Source organism: Schistocerca gregaria, chromosome 3 (genome assembly GCF_023897955.1).
Source record: "Schistocerca gregaria isolate iqSchGreg1 chromosome 3, iqSchGreg1.2, whole genome shotgun sequence".
In the NCBI taxonomy this organism is placed as follows: Eukaryota; Metazoa; Arthropoda; class Insecta; order Orthoptera; family Acrididae; genus Schistocerca; species Schistocerca gregaria.
The window spans coordinates 368,647,006-368,666,864 of record NC_064922.1 but is presented as its reverse complement, the minus strand read 5'-3'; the positions used below and the strand labels follow the sequence as shown (position 1 = coordinate 368,666,864).

The 19,859-nt window shown below is 39.9% G+C and overlaps 1 protein-coding gene across 10 annotated transcripts in view; it reads left to right on the top strand.

Moving 5' to 3' along the window:
* LOC126354917 (C-terminal-binding protein) overlaps positions 1-19,859 on the top strand; it is a 189,628-nt gene that overhangs the window by 1,268 nt on the left and 168,501 nt on the right. For 2 of the 10 annotated variants that reach the window (XM_050005008.1, XM_050005005.1), the window contains exon 1: positions 10,312-10,707. The exons of 5 other annotated variants lie outside the window; for them this stretch is intronic. The gene's annotated coding sequence lies outside the window, so the exon portion shown is untranslated. Of the gene's footprint in view, positions 1-1,767; positions 1,809-1,852; positions 2,034-10,263; positions 10,708-19,859 lie in introns of those variants that run through there. 3 more of the 10 variants (XM_050005007.1, XM_050005004.1, XM_050005001.1) reach the window with 3 other exon arrangements.

Sequence of the window (19,859 nt, the reverse complement as noted above, 5' to 3'; positions counted from 1 at the left end):
CTATAACGACCAGTTATGAATCAAATTGATTGAACAGCTGACACGAAGTGTAGAACTATTTCAGCTGATTCTTTTTTGTTGTTGTTGTTGTTTACCTTTTAAACAGGGGCGGAGGCTATGGTTCATGGATGCTATGCATTTGAGACGTGTTTATTGCAGTCGCTGTACCCTGTGTTCGGGTCCTTAGCGACATAGTGTTTTACTCATGATTGAACGATTGCAATGTTAGATTCTATAAACAGCCTATCGTTTTTCAGATAAGAATGGGAAATGTGGCATAGTGATACGCAAATTAAAACAGCGGTCTCATTGCCAAGGAATAGCGAGCTGAAAACTCCACCTATGAATGGTCTAAGCTAGTTTCCATTTAAGGATGAAACGAAGTTTTAATTATTACAAATAGAGTACGTCCAATTATAAATTTAGTTTCACAATTTTCTTTGATCCAGATGTGGGCGTTGAGTAAGTGAGTTGTATAGTGTCGTAACCCTCACTAATGTGCCAGTAATCCTATATTTTCTGAAAAAAACATTGTTGTACTGTTGTCTTAACCATAAGTTTTGTAAATTGCAATCCTGTGATGGTGTTTAGATTTGGTTACAGACGATTAGTTTCTTTTCATGTCCTCCGAAATTTATTGCTTTCATTTTCATGCAAAGTAAGCATGACAAAAGTGTCATGTACTCTGTTTTTCGTCTTTATGTATGTGTTTCCCCTCTGTTTTATTTAATGCTTGAGCTGTGTGTGCTAGGTACCTGATTATAATCTTTAACTTCATTGAGTCCTGATAAGCATACAATTGTGACTTTGACAGGTATTCCCTATCACTGCCACAGAACATTTTTGTTTAGTAAACAAACAGTGACGGAAGCAATGCAAGAGAGGTGTATAAGACGCGATATGCACTATTAACTATTCTGATGGATAAAATGGTTTTGTAAACGTTTCAGTACTGGGAAATAGCACAAATATTACCTTAGATTATGTTGCTGAAATCAGTGGGATGAGTTATGGTATAGGAAGCACTGTGGGCCATGCAGGTTTCTTGTAGGTGTAATTTTGAAAAGCAGTTGATGTATTTCAGACTTTTTTGGTCTAGACACAGCGGAATGCGTGTAATGTTGCATCTTGATTTTTCCATCAATCGCTTAGACGTGTCTATTTATCCAATCGTATTGGAAACTTTGTCAGGATCGCATGTCCCCTTCTGGAGCGTTCGGCGGTTACATCCGAGTCACTGGCAAGTGGTCGTAGGTAGCACTAACTAAAACGATGTGTAAGATATCGTCACAGTTTTCAGAAAGCGGCAATTGAGTTATGTGCATTGGGCCATGTACATGTATTGAAAGCTCGAACATTTATAGTGGTTCTTGGAATATTCGAGTTACTTAGAAACTTGAATTTACCACTTCTTGTAACTTTTGCCATCCTCACTAATGTGTAAAAGTTGGACAAGCCAGTATTTTCATACTTAACTAAAGGAAAATTTTTAAACCACATTTACTAGTGTTATTGCCTCTTTAAGACTTTCTATTATCGTCTTTCCGCAAATATAAACGTTACAGCCAGACTCACCGTAATTAACGGTAAAATATTAATCTGTGCCATATGCAGTCTATTAATTCCGATTTTTTGTCCGCTTAACCTTGTCGAGTCAGTCTCTTACGAATGATCAAAGCTATAGAGTCAAGCTGCCGTGGGGCGTGCACTCTGGCTGCACCGCGGAGCACGTGCTGTATTGCCAGTGACGAGGCAGCGCTGCGTGCCACACGGAAGACAAAGCACGGCGGAGGAGGCCGCACAGACGGGTGAGTAGGTCCCCCACCCAGCTGCCATTCGGGTCTGCGAGTCAGCACGATCTTTTCCGTGCGAAAACGCGCCAAACGGTTGCAAGAGTCAGCGCACCTCAAGCTGTGGCTGCTCACTTGCATGTTCATCTGTAGTATTGTGATTACGACATGCATAAGCTCTTTGCCTAAACACATGATTGTGTTATAAAAAGGGCCGTGAAATGTGCAAGTAGTTTCTTGGGAGTACGTTTTAAGTGATTTGGTTACAGTATTTTTCCATTTCCTTTGTTATGTGTGTAATTGAATGTAACTTCCACAGTTTATACTATTCATTATTCTCTTCAGATTTGCTTCCCATAACTTGTCCCGACGACACTTCGACAAGGATAATCCGATAATTCGGAAGTAACACGGTATTGTGTTGCCATAAATGATTGTGCCTGAATGGAAAAAAATAAGTCGAAGAAGCAAAATAACACCAATCAAACCTGTCTGCCTTCGACGTCTCTGAATGGACACATCTGCTGCAGAATACTGTTTACTTTGTTTTGCAGCTCACTGTTGTAGGAACTGCGGCCGCGATTTATGCTGATAACGCCCCTGAAACAGTTGTGTTGCCACTGCTAATTACCTTTCCAAGACCTGAAACTCGGCACTAAATTGTATGGTGTCCCAGTACGGTTTTTGTGCGCTAACTTCATCTAACAATTCCCCTTACCATTTCGTGGATGTAGCATCGAAGTAATACTTTCACACATTTCGTTTCCGCACACAACTTTAGAGATGAAGAACCAACAGGAACGTTAGAATAGGTAATTCAGGTTTCAGTGTTCCCTATCCCTGTTCAGATATTTATTTACTTGGGAAAGGAAAAGTAATGAAGACGCGAGAATTTAGGTATGTAATTTCAGATATCGCGTTTGAGGGTTTCCCTATGCCGCCTTTTCGCAGCAGTGTAAAAGGAAAGTGGTTGGTGCTAAAAGATCTTGATAATCAAATTTGGACGTAGCTGCGACATTTAGTGTAGGCTACATTCTTTCGCGAATTCCCAGCGAGTGCAAAATGGGTTATAAATGTTTGGAGGCCTTCAGCGTTCTTTGGGTTGTGCAATATTTTAAAGAAACTGGTTTTGAGAATTTTAAGTTTGATTACCGCGAAGTACCAACAAATAAACTCTCGTAACGTTCTGCTAAATTCACTGTCAGTGAATGGCTATTTGATAGAGAAAAAAGTTTGCAAAAATATTTCTCGAAAACGTCTTTGAATAGTAGGCCAGATGTTGAATTGGAGTGTCATTGACAGGATGGACAACACTGCACGTCATCTTTATTGATTATTCTTACCATGTCTGCGAATTTGGAGATAACCAACAAAGTGTCTGTTCAATGTGCAGTATAGAAGTAATGTAGTGTGCGCCCTAGATTTGGATTAAAAAAATAGTCATTAACGCAGAAATTGTTTGATAGCTTTATGTGCTGCTTTACTTGATGAATCTTTCGGGTTTGGCTTTTTCAGGTATGTAACTAGCAATTCTAAGTTGTTGACTTTGGTGACTTCAGATGTGTTTACTTCAGTTAGGTACTGTATGTATTATCAAGAATCGTGCAGTGCACCCTATATTCAAAAAATGGAGTTGCATGCCCACCTATTTGTTGGGACAAGAAGTACTGACAAATGCCCTGGTTATTCAGTCTCCTTTATATGGCTTGAAGTTAGTGCTACAAAATATGATTATCCTAGACAGAAGGATCTGACTCTACTTCATAAGGTTGGATAGGTATTTACTCTCAGTAACCAAGGAAAGGTGGTCAAATGGCAAAGATTGCCCCAGGATTAGAACTTGAGATTGAATGTGGACTCCTTATATGTGGTGTGCAAAATCCAAATGGCTTTTCTAAGAATTTTGGACTTGACAGGATTCTTACTTTGCTTGTAAACTTTGGCATAGATATGTACAAGGAAAGATGAAGAAGAGACCATAATTCTAATGCCATGAGAAACTACAGGTATTTCACTCCTTGTCTCCCTGCTCCCTGGAAACAACGTATTATGTAGCAATTGTTATAACATTTTCTTTCCTCCTGATTCCAAATACTCGCCATTACAGTATAATAGCGTCTTGGCACACAATTGCATATTAAGTTCTGCTGCTCCTAATTTCAATAAGAGGAAAGTTGCTGTAACTTGTATGTATATTTGGATGTTGCATCTATCTAACAGCTGTGTGTGTTGCACACATTTCATAGATCAGAAGTTAATGCATTTTGTTTTTAAATAAATATTTATACATGCGTAACATTTGTGAGATAAACTCGCGTGAATGAGTTCAGTAAATGCTAATTTCATATAGACCTGACTAGTTGGTATTAACCCTTAACTGGTCTAGTGGGGTCTTGGAGAACCCCATGCGATATGAATAAGATACATAGTACGTGAACAGAACAACAGATGGTGTGCGCCTGTGTTCTTGGTAGGGGCCTCAACAAAGTGATGCCGTTTAACGCGGAGTGTTATATGCGTTATCTCAATTAGTTTTACATGACTGAAGTCTTACAGTACGTTGAAAAGAGCAAAATTTCAATGATAACGTCAATTTTTAAGGTTATGTGAGTATGTATGCATTATTTTTTTCAGAATGGCACCATCAGTCATTAACAGAGGAGTTCGAAAGAATAGTACATGATCCTGCATTTTTGCAATCTGATGAGAAGAGCACAGCAGATGAGGATGAATTTATGCTAAGTGATCATGATTCCACCTCTGAGGTTATGTGAGAAAGTAGTTGCGAAGAGGCGTGTAAGAGGCCGCCTGCTGACAGTGTTAAAAGTGGTTAAACAAAGCTCTCCTACAACTCATATACCCGTGCTCAAAATATAGTTAGTTGCCTTCCAGGCGCTAGACATGAAGCAAAAACACTTGTTTCAACTGACAAATTACCTGCTTGGAAATTGTTCATTACCAAATATTTGTTAAAACTAATACTCGCCAATACAAATACAGAGCTCATCAATGGCCATTCATAAAGCCGCTAAATATACTAGAACTGAGAGCATTTCTAGGTCTGCTTTATTTATCTGGAGTAGTGAAATCTAAACATGAAAATGTTGTTGGACTTTTTATTAATGATGGTACTGGTTGTGATGTGTTTTGAGTCACTATGAGTGTTGACAGATTTTTATTTATTTTGTCTTGTGTGCATTTCAATTGTATTACTACAGGAGATGCTAAGAAGGCTGATGACAGATTTGCAGCTATTAGAGATGTCAGGGAACTCTTTATAGACTAATGTCAAAAGTATTATACTCCAGGAGCGAACATAACAATCAAGGAAATGTTAGTACCCGTTTCTGGTAGGTGCAAATTTCGCATGAATATGCCTAAGAAGGCAGCCAAATACGGCCTCAAAGTTATGTGCCTTTGTGTTTCACGAACATTCTATTTATGCACTGCATTTGTCTACACAGGAAAAGGGACTAATCGAAGTCTATTATCAATTCCAACACAGGATGTTTTGAAATTAATAACATCAATTGAGGGAAGCAATAGAAATAAGACAGTAGATAATTGGTTCAAGTCACTTGAACTCTTTTGAACTACTGGAAGCCAAAAAGTTGACTGTCTGAGGTACTCTGAAGCTAAATAAACCACATATCCCAGAAGAATTCAAACCAAACAAAAAGCGCCCGGTAGAATCTGCATTATTTGGGCATAACAAAGGAAAAACAATTTGTTCGTATCTTCCTCGGAAAGATTGAGCTGTTGTGTTGCTTTCATCTATGAACTACAATCAGAATTAGTACTCGAGAGAACCTGAAATGATCATTGATTACAATGAAACAGGAGGAGGACTGGACGCAGTGGACCAAATGAGCACCAACTATTCGGTACCATGGCAAATATGCAGATGGCCAATGTTTGCATTTAATGCCATTTTAAACATAGTGGGAGTCAATGCTGCTGCTGTTGTACTTCAATGCACCAAAACAACTTGATCAAAACTGTTCGTTTAAAAAGAGGAGCATTGCTACAGAGGCTTGCAATGGATTTAGTAAAAACTCCATACATAATGCTGAGATTTCCTTCCCCTTTCTCATGAACTGAGAGACATTGTTAAACTGATGGTACTTCTCTTGTCTCAACATCTTCAGAGCCAGAACACATGAGGAAAGCAAGATGCTACATGTGTGCAAGAAATACGGGCACGAAAACCAAAATAGTGTGTGAAAAATGCTCAAAACATGTTTGTCCTGAGCACAGATTTTCAGTGTGCCAAAATTTTTCGTAATCTTATCTAAAATGCGAAAAATATTTATAATACTCAGTAATGAAAGTGCAATTCAAAATAAAATTTCTTTAAATTACAGTTTTAACTAATAGGGGTACTCGGAGACCCCACAAGAGTATTACCTTATGAACATTAGTAGTTACGGGTAATTGGATATTGTGAATACTGGAGAAGAATGGGAGCAAACTTTTAAAGTTTTCTTTGAACACATAACAGTAGAAAATCAGTTCTTTCAGCGATATCTGCATGTGGAAAGTCAATGAGCTTAAATGAAAGTAATTGTCTTCATAGACGGTTGCAAATACACCAAACAAAGTTTAGGTCTACATGCTGGGCTGCCGAGATAAATAAGAACCAGTTGAGATTCTCTGCTATGGACACCATTGTTCGAAACGGTTTGTCACCTGTAAAAAAAGAAAAAAAAATGTTGTCTCTCGTCATTCTGCCATGAAATTTCTTGATGCTGAAAAACAGCTGTGGAAAACACACGTCAGATTATTAGTTATAGTACATATGTAGACGAGTCAGAATATGCCCCAGATAGAGCTTGGACTTGGTGCTGTACATTTTATACTAGTGTACTCGACTTGCGTTAGCACTATGTGAATAACAGGTGTATATGTATTAGTGATTTGTGGAAGGACTTTATTCTAAGGAAAAATACTGGTTCGTTATTACTGTCTCTCTTCGTAGTTACAGTATATCATATTGTTCCTTAATTAGATTCCTCAAACTATAACAGGAAGCACTTGGTCTATCATTTACAGAGAGTACTGTCCCCATCTTCTTCTTATAATGTGGTCCATCCTAGTGAGTATTACATATCTTAAACTGTTCGGCATGTTCGGAAAGGAACAGCGTTCATTTTCAGTAACAGAGTGCACAGAATATCCAAATTTTGATGTCAAGTTTCAACTTTGATGATTTACATTACTCAATGCTATAAAACCACCTTTGGAACAGATGAAATGTGATGGCCACCACATTTTTGAGTGAAAAAGGATCTAGTTCCCCACTCTCTCAAATACCTTGGGATGAATGCCGGACTTTGTAATTGATCAACACTATTTTACTCTCGTTTTAACTAGTTTAATTCAACATTTTTAGTATTGCGGATATGAAATGAGATCTGTAATTCCTATTTTCATCTGGTGTATCTTAACTGTCTCCCCAAAAATGATGGCCAAATGAGGTACTTGATCCTCCTGTAATCTGGCATCAGATGAATCGGTAACTGGAGCATGAGCTTGAATGGTGAGCTGTCATGCCACTTCTGTAGGACAGTATACTTAGATTTTATTACCTGATGGCTTTATTGATTTTTGCAAAAGATGGTGCAGTATACGGATTTTTTAAATTAATGGAGCAGTGTTAAAGTTGTCTAAATATGCCTTCAAATTAATTTCAAGCCAAGTAGTTCTTATGCCTTTGATTCTTAAAATAAGTGTCATTATCCTCATCAGACCCATAGCAGCACACTCAATGACACGAAAAAAAACTTGGTTTTTATTGCCTTAGATATATAGGAAATAATATAGCTGTTCAACCAAAATGTCCAGTGTGCCTTATGCCATGCACTTCAGTTACTACTGTTGCATGAAATTTACAGAAGCAATTTCTGTCAGTGTTAAAAGAAAGGAACAGTTTACATGAAATCTCACAACTGTCGATGAGTTGTAGCCTGAGAGTCAGCACTTTTGATCTGCTTTTTTTTTCTTTTACATATTTTCAGGCAAATTCTTTAACATTTTCTTGCAGACATATGTGGTGTTGGTGCTACTTTTTCCATTTCGATTTTTCAGCGGCTTCAGTTTAAAGTCTGTTCACCGGAATTTCTCTCAATTGGAGGAACAGCTTTTCTGATTAGACAACAATCTGCTACATCCATTCTGAAGTAGTAGCGGTAGTCAAGAACATCTTTCTTCCAGAGACCACTACTGACATGAGATGCATCTGTTCTGTATTACAGCCAGTACAGCCAGGAAGCAGTCAGACAAAAATCAAAGAAATGAAAAATTGTTCTTCTTGTCCATTTCTTCATTTTGGTTTTAATGGTGTATTTATTAATTATTTATTGTAACGTATTAGTGCCTCCCATGTTAGTGTAGTATCCAGATACACTGGGTGGGTGGTCTTTCCACATATTTCTTCTCCTTTATGCAGTCACAAAAATTTATCATTAGGCTTGAAACCAAATTAAGTTGAAGCAAGATATATCACTCTATTATCAAACTGCTGAATTATGGCATTTTGTCATTGTGCCAAACAACCTTGGTTGCCCCTTCCACCACACTTTGTAGCAAAATATGTTGACAACAAATGACACTGCAGGAACTGTCGCATTGCTTCAACACTGTCCATGTTTTGGGGAACAGACTTAATTGTAACTGCAAAAGATGTTCCTTTCCTCACATTGTAAAGTCCAAAAGACACCATTCTAAGACGCTATTACTAAAATCTTTAGTCCAAAATGATTCGATTCCACTTTGATTTACTGTCTCATAGCATTATGCTCATGAAAGGGAATCATTTGTTTGCCTGTACAAATGTTTGGAGTGTGGGGTCTTCAACATTTGTTTAAAGGGTATTTAGCATAGGCTCCACTTCCAGAAGCAATCAATTTGTCTATCCTGTGGGGACACAGTATTAATAACCACCTTCAGATTGATCTGAAGAAAGAAGAACCTCTTTCTGATAATGCCGGCTGCATTGAGAATTCTGGTTCCTGGAGCCCTAAACATTTTCGAACTTGGATAACACGTGTTGTGTAAATTGCAACATACAAAGTAATGCTTTCACTTCCCCCAAATAGGTATGTTTTTTTCTAGCATTCTAAATTAGTAAACTCAACAATTTTTTCAAAAACATTGTGATTTACATGATCTGGAAAGTATTCATATTGCTCCTGAATATCATAGTTCGACACTATCGGATGTGGTGCAACAATTTGTGTTGGTTAGTGTTGGAAAAGACCAATATCTACAGAATTTTATCTCAACAGTGTAGTTCCTCATTATTACATAAATTTTGTGAGAAGAGTTCCAACTTACGCATCCATATGTCTGTAAAGCTCTTGCTCATTTCTTCTCCCTACTGGTTAAAAATCTCGCTACAAATGACTTAGAGGTTCTTCATATGAAGTTTCCCTAGACCACTTACTAATTTCCTGAACCATTCAAGAATTTATTTCAAATTCGCTGTTTCTATCCTCAAACTTAAAATAAGACAGTTCTGATTCTATGAGTCGAAATTTGATTTGTGTCCTACAAGTGAGCAAAACACGTCTCTTTTGCGAATATTATTTATTCTGGAATGTTAAAACGTAGTTTTCATCTATGAATTCGACGTATTTAAATCTTCCAACACAATTGGCGTACAGTGTACATGAGTCAAACTTAATAAATGGCAACCACTTTCAAAACCAAAGAAATGAAATTTCTCAGTTTCTACTGGCAACGTGGAGCAGTTCGCACACTCCACTTTGCACTGACCTGACGGCTACTGACAAAGTGGTAACGTTTGCAATAATTACCATTCGCGTTCTACATGAATTGCTGCTCGTGACTTAGTTTGATCCCTAGACATATATGCACTCTGAGTTGCTGAAAGTGAAGTGTTACATAATTATGATACCTAGAAACGAAGAGAGAAAATCTATCGAACGGTAAAACACTTTTCCTGTTTCCACAGTGTGTAGTTTCAACTGTGACGCGCTTCACAAATTTTAATTTTCCTACCCCTCTGCACGCCTCTTCAGGAAGTTATCGCTGTGTGCTCCTATTTTCTACGATTAAGAAACCGAGCCGGTATATCATCTCAAAGGACTTAGGTAACGAAGAATTTCTCCTAGATACTTTTTTCAAATTGACATTATCCGCCTCCCTCTCTCCCTTCCTCATGCAGACAACTTGTGGGGGGGGGGGGGGGGGGGTTTCTGTACTCATAAAATTAACTTTGTCGTTACTAAGCTGCTCGGAGGTAGAACATGCTCACTAATAATCAGTGGTAGCGGGAAAAGCATTAGCCGGCGTGTTAAGTCATGTAGAAGTACAGTGAAGCATCAGTTTTCCCCCGTCACAGACTATAATCAAGTCTTGACACTATGCTATTTCGCGCGGCTAACCACAGCGCCCAAAGCTTCGCGCCGCGACTGTTTTATATGGTTCGTCACAGTTGGCAGCAGTGCTAGGAGGACCGTCCGCCATGTCGTCGGGCTGGCCTTGCGAGGCCATGTGTTACTGCGAGACGAGCCACCCGCGCGTCGTGCAGTGCTCGGCCCGCTATTTGTGAGTGGAAGATTTGACGCGGATGCTGTGCCGTAATGGCCGGTGACTTGTGAAACCGCGACTCGGCGATTCCGCCGATTTACCGATGTGACGTATACGTGACCCGGAAAGTATGGTCGGGAGAGCTTGACGTGCGTTTCCTTTGTTTACTCGTCCATTCGCCCGCGTCCCCGTCTTTTCGTACCAGAGTAATCACCGTGTGGAAAGTGTCGCTGTGCGTGTGATTTGTTCTGTTTCGGTACTAATAAAATCTCGTAAGAAACTTAACGAGACTTGGGACAAAGTTGGTTTAAATGCTGCCGAAAATCATAAACCTTCTGTTGGCGCAAGAAACCAGGTGACCGAAGTAAATATAACATAGCGTTAGATAAGATTTCAAAAACAGTGGCTTGTATTTTGCAAAGTAGCGTGTACCTAATGATAGAGGTTCCTGTTGTGATATGCGAGGAAGGGTGTCAGCTTATCACAAATGATACATTTACTGTAAACGTAGTGTTGGGAAGGAATACTGTCATGAATACTTTTAATTCATACCCTCCCGTTACTGATAATTTTTTATGTTCGTCTTATTCCCATAGGCAAAAGTTAATGATTGTATTCATTATACCAGGATTGCTGCTATAAAATATGTCTAAATCTGAAAATAATTAGTCTGAACTAACCTCACCACCCTAAAGCACCATTTCACAAACTACCATTGTGACAGTCCAGCGCGAAACATATCCTGCCGATAGTCCGCTGTTAAATACTAATTAAACGAATGAATACCAACGCCGTTTCCATGACTGGAAGCACCTACAGGGACAAGGGGTACTACACGCCCACAAAAATTGTAAAGAAATAAGTTTTCAGCAATATATACTACAAACAGGGGAGAATTATGACCACGATAAAAATAAATAAATGCTAATTTTGTTAATTTTTGTTGACTTTCATTAATAAAATACTTCTTAAAGACTGATGTCTTAAGTAGCGCCCAAAACCTGAAAATATTGAGTATGACATTCGCGGTGAAAAGTCTCATCTGCTACCACACATAATTTCAAAGTTTTTGGATTAACTGAAAAAATAGAAACAAAGAATCTGGTATTATTCCTTTGAAAACAAAACATTTTCTTCAATATTTTAAAGTGCATTGCTAAAATAAAGTACTCGTAAAAGATAGGCATGAGCGTACACCCCCCCCCCCCCCCTCCCCCTTCCCCCGATCCTTTCCGTTGGTATTGCAAGGGTTAACATCTACCTAAGCAGAGTGTTGGGCTGGACTGTTCGCAAAACTAATTTTATCAGAAAGTGCAATGTAATTCTTGGGTAGGAGCGATCCTGGCGGCTGTGGCCTGTACCAACTGCGACCTTGACATGCCTTCAGCATTTGCTTTCGCCGCCTTATTTTACCGAACGTTGTCCTCGTTAGGAAGCGTCTTCATAGTTGAGCGTAACGCACACCAGTGTGCGATGTACGAAAGCCTTCAGCAAGACAGTGGCTACAAAGTGCCTTATATTTTTTTTTTTCACCAAAGTAAAAGGAAACAAGAACACTTGAATGGCTCAAGTGCCACTGCTTAATCAACTTTATTAGATGGATAACGGTTGGCTGAAAAAGACGTCTCGTAACACCTAATGTTACGAGGCCCCACATCGTATTTCGAAATTCCAGTCGCAATATTACTTTTTCTACCGTTAAACTGACTGTGAAGATCGTTTCAAAGGCCCAGGTACCAGCTGCTTAATTTAAAGAAAGCAGACAATCTGCGCTGAAAATCTGTGATACGTTAGAGGTAAAGATTTATAAACTATTCATGTGAAAGAACAGCGGTATGAGACCTTTACTAAACTATGCTGGGTAAAACTGTGACTTAGAAATGAAAACTGGAAATATATTCCGGCGTTACATACGGCTAAATGATGCGTTAATTGTCAAGACGATACGTTACTTTCGTATAGGAAACATTGCCACTGTTTATTGAAACCAATATAAAATACTACCAGAAAGTATTCGTTTGTACGAAAGTATAGTAGACACTGTGTGTCGGACGATACTAATATACTAATGCGTTAATTTGCTGGGACCTGGAAGTGAATTCCCTAAGACCAGATATAGCATTTGTCTTGCACATATCTTCAGCCTTTATAATCGTGTTGTGGAGCACATACTAGCCTTTATCACTTTGACAAAGCTTCATCTGTATGTAAATCGAGGAATAAAATAACAGTGTGACAGTGACATTGCCAGCGCCTGATAGTTAACAGCTAATGAGTCTTAGAGCGTTTTTGATTAAGATGTCGCAATCTCGAAGAAAGGCTTCACCGTGAGCCAGTGACCTGTAGTTATTAGATTCTCAAGTTGCCACAAAATTTGCAGTTACACGCTGTGGTACTAAATTTCGCAGTTGCACACTGTTACTATTTTGCATGACGAGCCAAAATGTCTCCCTAACAGTATCACCTCTATCTTAAGCCAAGCAGAACGCTGCTTTTTTATGTCCACTTCTTAAAATAAGTAACAGGTAAGACAGGCTACCCGCGAAATTTACACACAGTAAATACTCCACGCATGAGTTCAGAAACAGTTACGGTTCAGGAACGGTTACATGTATTATGTTACAGTATATATATACTTGGCGATCATTGTCTGACAGCCCGAATGTGTGGGTTTAGATTTCTGCCACTGCGGGCTACCATTTTTTGTTGGCAGGATTGTAACTTGGTCCAGTCAGTCTTGTGGGGCCAGTCGAGGAGCTACTTGAATGGAAGTCGTGGCTTCACCGTTCATAAAGATGACAATGGCTAGGAGAGCTGTGTGTAGTGTCCAGTTGGCGTCCACGTAGCATCAGCATCCAGATAACGCCACTGCCAGAGGACATTACCTCTTTCAGTACCATAATGCAAAAGCAGCCAGAACATGAACAATTAGATCGTTACGTGCTGTCAACAGTTGTTAAGGCATGTTAGCAATGTTGTTGAATGACCTACAGACTTTTGTACTCACATAGAAGAGTAATAACCGTCTTCAGGAAGTGCTGGCGTGTCTGCTACACAAAACGTTTAACGGGATTGAAGTCAACAGTGTACGTTAATGGTGGAATTCTTGATAACCACTTCTCGGTGCAGCAGTTGCTTTAGCATGTCGGAGACGAATGCACGTACATATCAAGTGCTGATTAATGTTCATACCGTCAGTCTGGCACTACTGTATTGAGATCTGCGATGGTTTTCGCGTTACACGTATTGCAAAAGTTAGATTTCAGTTGAACAGTTGGACACCAAGCCGCTATCCACAGTGAACAATACTGCGTCATTAGACGTTCCTGCACCCTGTTAACAACTTTATCCTTACCGTCCCCGAATATCTCCAGTTATTTGAGAATGAGTAGACGATAGAAAATGTCACTGAGTTGCCCCAGCGGCATATCGATGACCCATCAGTATATAGTTATCAGAGAAGTACTAGTAAACACACAGAATCATTTTCATTGGTCGCGAAGTGAGCCATAGCGCAAACACCATCGACTTACGGTACTGAAGTGCTCGAGCTTTGACCCCATTTATATCTAATTTTATGCGCGTGAGCAGAACGCCCTGTTGTGGTAGTAATACTGAGTGTGTCCACAGAACTATACTAGACCTTGTATGATCTCTTCACTGATTAGCGAACTTTTGTGGATATATACGAGCATCTTCTACCAAATGTTCACCATCAGTCCAAATTCTCTTAGGCGCTAGAAGTGAGTGTTAAATGAAGGAGGCGCGATCATCTGCATCTTTATCCTCTCTGCAAGCCTCTGTGTAGTGCATATACTTCACACAATACTACACTTTTTTACCCATTTCATTCTCATTGTGACCGATGGGAAAGTGACTATTTGCCTCTATATGTGCCCCAATCTCTAGACTTTCTTTCCATGATCTTTACGTCACGTACACGATGGGGACAGCAAAATGGTAGCAGTCTTCTTAGAGTAGAGGTTCAACTTCAGTACGTACTATACCAACATGATGCGATCGTAGTAATCTGAGTCTGTCATCACACCTACTTAAGGGACTGTAAACCCTGGAACAATCCTTTCTAGATTTTGTCAGTTGACTAGACACATTTAATAGAAAATTGTCGAGTGAAATGACAGGTGCAGATATCCTTTTTGCAGTACTTGTAAGAATAATTGAAATCCCTGCTTCGAGCTGAAGAAAAATTTCGCAGTTGGTCGTGGCATGCTTAAGTATTAATTGTATTCTACTGTGTTTTTCTGGTCTGTTACAAGAGTTTGATACATATTTAGGACAGCTGAGTTATAACGAATTTCTCCGAAAACAATACTGAAATCGAAAGAAACTATTTTTGTACGGTTTGGTTCAAGACAAAGCATTTCTCCAGCTGGTTGATGATTACCAACGCCATCTGATAATGCAAGTTAGGCCATTATGCTTTAGAATGTGTAGATCTTAAAATTGCGTGAAGTGCAGATTCTTGAAGGAAATCTATAGGCGGTTCAGTGGAGGAAGTTTTGATGAGGGCTTGAGGGGTGGAGTGTGAGCGGGATAAATTTTGTTCGCAAATGATTTGGTGAAAATACATTTTTCACACACGCTAACACAGAAAACATAACATTTTCCTAAGTTTAGAAGTCAAATTTTGCAGTGTTTGATTTGCGTATGCATGGACATGTGCCGAATCAAATTGGCGAGTGCGTTCTGTTCTCTGCAGAACTTCGGTGTTAAGTCAAGAACGCCAGCATCGCAATATCTTCACGCCATCTTCTTACAGTAGTTAAATATATATGAACTGTCATTGATATAGGTGAAATTGTAGATGTGTAAATGATGAGCAATAAGTCAGTATTGAGTACACTAAACGTATTAAATGTTTTGCTAGATTCACTATTTTCATACCGAAAACTTCCTTTATAGTTCAACGGAAATGAGCAACAAAGTGCTGCTGGTATAAATGGAAACGCATATGATTTGTAGAGAGCGCGTCGATCCGTGCATCTGTGGTACTAAACGACTAACCTGTGGCACAGTAACTTGGCCTCAGTTTCAGGTTGCATAGCTAAAAGTTTTAGCGGCAACAACTTTTTTTTCAAAACGAAAATGTCAGTGGGAAAGAAATATAAACGGATTGAGTGCCAAATAGGAGGAACAAAGTTAGAACAGGTGGACAGTTTCAAGTACTTAGGATGCATATTCTCACAGGATGGCAACATAGTGAAAGAACTGGAAGCGAGGTGTAGCAAAGCTAATGCAGTGAGAGTTCAGCTACGATCTACTCTCTTCTGCAAGAAGGAAATCAGTACCAAGACTAAGTTATCTGTGCACCGTTCAATCTTTCGACCAACTTTGTTGTATGGGAGCGAAAGCTGGGTGGATTCAGGTAATCTTACCAACAAGGTGGAGGTTACGGATATGAAAGTAGCTAGGATGATTGCAGGTACTAGTAGATGGGAACAATGGCAGGAGGGTGCCCACAATGAGGAAATCAAAGAAAAACTGGAAATGGACTCTATAGATGTAGCAGTCAGGATGAACAGGCTTAGATAGTGGGGTCATGTTACACGCATGGGAGAAGCAAGGTTACCCAAGAGACTCAAGGGTTCAGAAGTAGAGGGTAGGAGGAGTCGGGGCAGACCAAGGAGAAGGTACCTGGATTCGGTTAAGAAAGATTTTGAGCAATAGTTTTAACATCAGAAGAGGCACCAATGTTGGCACTGAATAGGGGATCATGGAGGAATTTTGTAAGGGGGCTATTCTCCAGACTGAACGCTGAAAGGCATAATCAGTCTTAGATGATGATGATGACGAAGACGACGACGAAACTTTTTCTTGCAGGCACTAGCCTTGAAACACGTCGCCGTAAACATCGAAAGACATGGTAAACTAGCCCTTGCATAAAATGGAGCGCAAATTACTCGCACGGTTGTTATGCACTGTTTAATAATATTTATCGACAACAGACCTCAAACGTAATTTATACTGTTACTTGCCTACGTGCTTAACGTCAAATATTTCACACTTTATCTCATTTGTAAAGTAATCTGAAGTTTAAAGCTGTTATACATGTGAGTTCGATTAATTAACGAACGAGGCATTACTATACTTAATTTAATGGGCAAGAAGTGGGGTTACTTGTAGTTAGCAGGTTGTGAAATGAAATATCCTTTATGGAAAGAGTGCAAACAAATTTCCGAATACTAATGAAGTAAACTGCACTTACCCACAGCTAGATGACAAAACGAAACCATATTACATTCATATAAAAAAGCACATAAAGAGCATGAAAATTGTAATGGACGGCTGTAACACGACACAGAATAGATGTAGAAAGATAAGCGATGGACTTTCCGGCATTCATATTTCATGTAGGCGTATACTATAAGCTGGATGTGAAGTTGAATCAGAATGCAAGTGCACCAGGTGGATATTCTGAATGGTTAAATGTCGAACTCAGACGATAGACGGTCGAAGACTGGATAATTTTGTTACTCAGAACTAAAATAGAATGGAAGACATAGCGAGGAATACAAAGTGTGGGACCAAAAAAAATGTTCACGGAAGGTTGCTTGTGGAACACAGATCTGTCAGTGAGAAACACGAATAAACATCGAATGTTACTTGTAGCATCCGTCGATTGTCGGTGAACACTTCGTTTTAGATAAATTTCTGTGTACTCTGAAAACTACTGTGAAGTGTATAGTAGAGGTTAAGTGTTCTATATTGTTTGGGTTCCTCTCGGACCAGTCGCGTATGCAGTGCGCGAAGAACGATTGATTGACTCAGTGCATGCTATAATTTGTCTAGTCTTGGCGATCGCTAGCGGGTGATACGTAAAGACTGAAGAATATCTCTAGCATCTTCAGTTGGTATTGGTTCCAGATATCTTGTAAGCAAGCTTTCGTGGGATAATTGCTAACATATCTTCTAGTATGTGTGAATTCAGGTTTTTCAGCGTTTGCTTGGCGCCCTGAGTCAAGCCCGTGACGATTCATAAGCTGCCCCTTTTTGTTCAAATTTCGCCATTAGTCATATTTGGTAAGAGTCCCATATACTTCAGCAATTCAAAAGTGTTCCTTGAACAATCCTTATAGACTGAGTGCAATGTCGTAGTGTATCAAAGAAAACTGTTTGCCTCATGCTTCACCTACGAGTAAGCCTGTGCTCTCACTCAATTGCGTGTGTGTACAAATTACATCAAGGTATTGGTATGAGTTAGCAGATTTCGACTGTGATCAATTAATGCAAATTGTAACTACACTAGAAATGAAAGCTAGTATCACCAATATGGTGTATTTTGTGCATGCTGGATGTTATTTTCTCTGTTCAGTGCCAATTCACTGTGTAAGCGAAACTCACTGTGTGGCACAACAATGGCACAAAGTTCACGATAAGACTGAATGCTTGATCAGTCAGAAATTGCCATCGACAACCATTCAGATTTCAGTTAATTACTACTGTTAATTGGGGTAAATGGACCTTTCTTTATTATCTGGCCTCAGGTGTCGCAACATTATCACCTATAGGTGAGATTAGGTGCATCGCTTTTCGCTCCTACCACGCCCATGATTGCGGTTTCTCCAGTTTCATTGACGATGGACGAGGGCATACGCCCGTGCTGGCGAACGGAACATTTTGTCGTGTTTCATTCGTAACTGCGCTATCCGAAGTTGCTCCCGGGAGTTTGGCTGAAGCAAAGTAAAGCGAGGCGAGGGAGAGACCGAGCGATAAATCTGCCGCAACAACACGAAGTTTCTCCCCATCTGAAGTGGAAAGGAGCGCCTGAATTTGTAACTTCGCAAAATTTCATTATTCCTACTGTTGCAGTCCAATTAAAACGGAGCCCGTTCAACTTGAGAGAGAGAGAGAGAGAGAGAGAGAGAGAGAGAGAGAGAGAGGAAAAAAGTTCAGCCAACCGCAATACCTCTAGGCAGTTTTCGGTCGGGGCGTCCGCAAGAAGTGCAATCTTGGTTGGATTTATTTCCCAAACCTAATAAAGTAATTTTTCGGCGCATTATTTCGCACCAACTCGCATAGCTTTAGGAGACTAACTTCATATAGAATGATTGTTACTTTTGTTAAAGGAAGTTAATTCACGGTAGTTGCATCCTGCCTGGAAGACTTCGTTAAATACCTTCCGGAGCACCCAACTTTTAGGCATATGACGCCGAGACCTGGAATTTCTCCCGGCGGATGTTCGGAAGTTTGAACTTCGTGTGAGCCGACTTGAGGCGAAACTAGGCGCACCGAAGTTAGTTTACCCCCTTCCGCGGACTTTGTACTTGGCGCATACCCGTCCGCCTGCCATTAGCTCGCAGCCGTCGATGGAACGAGAAACCTGCAGTCGAGATGCCTTGGCCCAAATTTTGAAGACTTAACTACGAAAACTTTTATGCGCTGTTCATGTCGAAGGTGTGAAAAAGACGTTGGTAATGTCATTAAAAGTGATGCAGACACAAATAAAAAAACTTAATGTATCTCATTGCTTCCGGCGGTGAGCAGGAAGAATGTTTTCAAGACAACAGATTACAGTGAAAAAAATATATATATATACCGAAGAGGGAAGCGAAGTTATTACATGTATGGGGTTAAATAGACCGCAACGTAAATAACTACATAGATCAACTCAGGAAACGAAATCAGTGTCAGCTGCCTGTCACTAATAAAGTATGCGTTAATAATTCGAAGTTACATTAGGCCCACAGTATCAAATGAGTTTCCTGAACAAGGCAGCGAATGACATTTCAGGTGATTGATCCAAGTGGATTGTCTCCAGATTTTCGAATTTTCAGTCCAGTTAATGTTCTCACTTCACGCGATAATTCTATTACTTCCATAACCGTCATGTATGTCGCTTTGTGGACGCCGCATAATCTGCGAACAACGGTTGTGTCCGGGCGCTGATGGTGCTCCGTTGAAAGTACCTCCGTGACGCCCCATATTTGGGTTGTATGATATCCTGCGATATCTAACCAAATGAGGGACCGGTTCACATACACGAGCGCGCAGGCGCACACACGCGCGCGCGCACACCACACACACACACACACACACACACACACACACACACACAGAGTGAACTTGGGCTTCGATCTGTAATTTTTAATACCCAATACTGGAAGTAAACTAATCGCCTCCCTTAATTACACTGCATCATGTTTCATTTCTTCGTATTTCATTTGACACTGGCAGCTGAGTTAGTGCTTGGAGTCAGGTAATGAGTAGACCTAGAGCCTGGATTAAAATTGGTTTTATGTACTTCCTTCTTTTGTAGGTTATGTGGTGTGCCCAGTGTTCACCATTGCCTCGCTATATCGTATTAATATGGTTTTTGAAGGTGTCTGTTTACATTGGCAGGAAACCGGGGTTTCGAAGAATTGTCACCATCATTCTGGCGTATGAAAGGCATATTGTGTGAAATGGAAACAAAATTGACCTATATAGGTTAAGTATAGATATTAGGCAGTTGATTGTCATGATGGCACAGAGAAACAGGTGTCGTAGTTCTGACGG